We start from the raw sequence: 4,668 nt of genomic DNA, 5'->3' as shown, positions 1-4,668 counted from the left end.
ATGAAAAGTGTAAGCTTCGGCGGTTTCGTACCGGACATGAAATTAAAGCCAAAGTGAAAGCCCAAAACCGGGAAAGATTTATCACTTTGCTAGGAAGTAATTGTATACTGTACAAATTATGGAGGAAGCTCAAGCAAATATGTTTTAATTAAAGCTACGTAGCGATTAAAATTGTTGTATAGATGTTATGCTGATAATCCGTCATCGTAACAGTCGTTTTAATTTTTTACGCCTAAATGTATGCAATTCGATGAACAAACTATTGGAACTCGCAATGCAAATGATATGCAACGCAATCCGCACGTTGTTGGTTTTAAATTTGTTTGATTATGTGTTATAAATACAAAAAACTAGCTCAAGGAAGATTGTGTAATAGGTTAAAAAACTATCAAATCGTTCACTAAAATGATCAAGGTTCGGGTAATTCATTACACTATATTGGCGCATGTTGCAAAACCAAGGTGTTCTGATTCAAACTTTTTTTTTTTATTTCGTGTCCATTTAAAACAATTTGAACCGTCGAAACACAGTAAAGCATCTAAAAAAATGAAAACCACCATGGGCTTTGTTTGCTAATTTTATACACATCAGCCCTTTCACTGACTGGTGCTGTTCCGCAAAGGAAGGGAGCAATGTTTCATCAACGAAGAAACGCACACAAAACATCGAAAGATGCGTTAGAAGCCAAAGCCCTTGTAAACAAGATGTGTATGCACTGCATCATTGGTGCGTTTGGCGTACCCCCGAATCCTTTACGGTCGCACACCGACAGTGGTCACTTTTGTTTATGCTGAATTCTGGTTCAAAGTTTCTCTAGGCTCAACCGTGGTACATGAAAATGCGTGCTAACATTCTAGAAACCAAGTTCACTTCAAAGCTCCGTGCATACTACGGCACGAGATGTAAGGCCTGTGAAAGTGCATTGCTTTTCCAGTACGCATTTCCTTCCAACGTCCAGCGTGTCTGTGTGTGCTTGTTTGTGTGTTTGACCCACACCGGATGCCAGTTGTGGTTCGCCACAGTGGCATCGATGCATTTACACACGCGTACACACTACGGCAGACTCATGAGTCTCGCACCCATCGAAGCCCAACGCCCTGGGACAAGGTCGCCGGTGTTGGCCAGTTAAAGCCAGACCAGACGACGGGTACGGCAGCCAAGGTGCGGTTCGAGAGTCAAAGCCGGATTGAAATATGGATTAGATTTTCCCGCCAGACGAGCGGCGAGCCAAACCGATGGGTTAGATGCATCGGGTCAGAATTTGCAGTGTGCAGGTGCTTCGAAACTGCAATGCGTGAATGGTTGGGGTTAAGAAGGAAATGCGGGTGGGAGGTGTGGAGTTGCAGTTGGGCACCTTCAATTGGACCATGAAGTGCAGCCACCCGAAGCGTAACCGTACCAAGGTAAACACAACTGGCACCTCGCCCACCCACCCACTCGGTCGCCATTGTTGTACAGTTCTACTGCATACAGTGGCACTGACTTCGTTTACGTACCATCGTGCCTCCCGGAGGATGTGTGTGGTTGGGGTGTTTGCTACCAGGAACGGGAAACATCAGCTGGGAGAAGTGTGCAATGTAAACTGCAAACCAAAACTCACTCTCTCCTGGAAAAGGAGTTCCCTTGAATGGAGTAAGTTAAATCAACCAAGCCTGGCAACGATGAATGTTGCTGACAAATTCATTTCTGAAGGATGAATGTTAAATTGGAAGCAAATGGAATACAAATGTGGTGTAAATTGTAGGAAAAATAGTCCATGATGCTATCAAATTAAAGAAAGATTGAAAATATTAAATTATAACAAATACACATGTGTATCAAACATTGCAGATATACATAAAATTTTGGAAGTACTATCATTTAATTTTTTGATTTGTTTGATTCTTTAGACATACACACAACCAAACGAGGGGGAAAACTACCAAAAGCTTAACTCAAGTACATCTGCAGTACGACAAATGAATTACAAATAGGTACTTGCAATCTTGGTACTCCATATCGATTTAGGGCCAACCAAAATGGTGCATTGTTTCGCAAAGAAAAAAAAACTATCGCAACGCTTCTATTCAAAGAGTAATAATTTTGTGTTGTATCAGCTCATGTTTTTTTTAACTAAAAAATCATTACGACTATTACAATTATAATTGATGACAAAAAGTTTTGCACAAAAACAACGTAATAATGTTTAACAACCTACCATGCTGATGATGCGCAAAATATTTTGAAAACGATTCTAAAAATTAAAGAAATAAGTATAGTATTTAAACTATGTTAAACTAAAATGATTGGTAGAAAAGTAACAAAGTGTTGGTTTCATCTGCCAAGTTATGCTGCTGACCTGGTAATTGTGACTCGAATTTCTCATAGTCGCATATGTCTGCAGCACATGTAGATGAAGAAAATCACTGTGATGTAATATTTTAAAATATTTACTTCAATTTAATTCAAAAAATTTTTTAATTTTTTCTTCAAAAGCATTCAATTAAACTGAATGTGTTTAAACGGATTGGTCTCTTTTTATGGTAACTCTTTACTTCGTTTCCTACCAACTCAAAAATCGTTGCTATAGACGTTTTTAATTCACCAGAGGCGAACGAAGCTTCCATCAGACTCCTTTGTCCTGTCCGATTGATATGACCGGTTTTTCATTGGGTGGCATCGTTTCTAGGCACACTAAAGTAATGTTCCCTCCAATACACGACTATGCACCACAGCATCAGCACGAAAAGAATGCTTCTTTACCATCCCTTTCAACAATGCGTACACGACGGAAGTAGCGACCCATTCCGCCAATAGTCGATAAATTAAACGGTTTTCCTTTGTGACCGAGTTGGATCTTGATGCAATCGCTTCTCAGCATATACTGACACGCGGGTTTACCTTGGCAAAGGTTGCTTCGTGTTGTCGTTTTCAGCAAGCATGCGCTTTAACGCTCGTGACACTATTCGGTTACTGTTTCATCGAACGGACTATCGCCAACCTGTTGCTTTCTTATGTGTTTTCTTAGCTTCGCGGTTCACTTAAACGATTTCAATATGGGGAAGGGAACAACAGGAGTGCATCATTCATCCACACTTCCATTAAAATCGTTGGATCGGTAGAACCAACACCCGAACGTGGAAGAAATGATCGGATCCGAACTACCAATGCTACAATCTAAAAATGTTGCAGCAAATACTGCTTGTCTCATCACAGTAACGTGCTGATAAACGACAATGGTCATCAGAAGGGAAAATAAATTTTTTTGTAAATACTTTCCTTTCTACACGCTACACACATTAACAGTTTAATAAGCTCAAAAACCATAGTTAATGTGTATTTTTGAAGTAGAATGACGTATCATTTAACTTATTTTTCACATGATTTAAGTTAATAAATAGAAAATGGTGCAGGTGTGATAATGCCGGTAGAACATACAAGCTGTTAACCTCAAAAAATTATGATTATTTTTTTTTATTATATTTCAAATTGTAATGCTAATCCTATTCTTTCTTCACGCTGGTTTGTTTACACAGGCATTTCGTAGTATTTTGAATAATTATTGTTTGTCGCTTGAGAAAAAAAACATTACAGTTTGTCAGAAGTGGGATTCGAACCCACGCCTACAGAGTAGACTACGACCTGAACGTAGCGCCTTAGACCGCTCGGCCATCCTGACTTCTTGCTAAGACCTCGGAAGCATTCTATTCGGTAAGGCAGGACAGAACTATCTCTTGTTTAGCATCTAAAATTATCACCCCTAAAGCGTGAGTATTTCTGCAATCACACGTAGTACTGCATGTCGATGCGTCTGGGGAAATGCTGAGAAAATAGATCATGCGTAATGCGCGAACTATTTTTATTTCTGAAGAAAACCCGTAATATTTTACTAGGATCGCAAAACGAAACGAACGGCAATGTATAAATGAAATTAAATATGAAGGTATGAAAGTATGAAAGTTTTCGAACAACAACTTTTCATGAACTATAACATAAATTTGGTACTGTAGTGTTAACTTATTACACGTATTACGTGAAATGATTCATTTTCTAAAACTACATTGCTAATAGTGAGATATTTAAATATCTCTCATGTCATGATTTTCAACTGATAATACAGTTTTCTACTTTTTATAAGTAATGAATTAAAACTAAACTTCATTTTATTTTTTTTATTATAGTTTCACATCAAATGTTTAGAATTTTTAGAATAGTAAACCAATTGCATTTTTTTTATATCGTAGCGTACGATAATAACTATAGATTTTTACATGTTCTATAATGTCAGGATTTTTAGAAATTCGTTTCAGAATTTAATAAAGAACATTGATGTATTTTTGCAGTTATAAATAAAGCACTTTTAAAACATTATATTCTACGCAAAAACATTTCTTTTGTCTTATCCATTGCCGAAGGATGCCATCGGTGCGAATAATATCGACTATCTGAAACAAACGTTCCAACAACACAGTTGGAACACGCGGAAGCCTATATCCAAACTTTCTTCTATAATGAATCGTTGTAGTATAGTGGTATGGTACTGGTTGATTCCATGGCGAAACCTATGCGTCGCACCTCGCCGAGACCCAGCTGTATATTTATCGCGCATGCATTCTACGCATACTATCCACCCGCTGAAAATCCGCTATTTATGGTACCCCTGAGTAAGCTTCTTCCCGCACTCAAAAG

At 38.2% G+C, this 4,668-nt stretch overlaps 1 non-coding gene across 1 annotated transcript; it reads right to left on the bottom strand.

Moving 5' to 3' along the window:
* Positions 1-3,575: 3,575 nt before the first annotated feature.
* Trnal-cag (transfer RNA leucine (anticodon CAG)) lies at positions 3,576-3,658 on the bottom strand. The gene has a single exon. It is a non-coding gene; the product is annotated as a tRNA-Leu (tRNA).
* Positions 3,659-4,668: the final 1,010 nt, after the last annotated feature.

The sequence above is a fragment of the Anopheles marshallii genome, chromosome 2 (genome assembly GCF_943734725.1).
Source record: "Anopheles marshallii chromosome 2, idAnoMarsDA_429_01, whole genome shotgun sequence".
In the NCBI taxonomy this organism is placed as follows: Eukaryota; Metazoa; Arthropoda; class Insecta; order Diptera; family Culicidae; genus Anopheles; species Anopheles marshallii.
The sequence above is the reverse complement of the archived record's forward strand: the minus strand, read 5'-3'. Positions and strand labels throughout refer to the sequence as shown.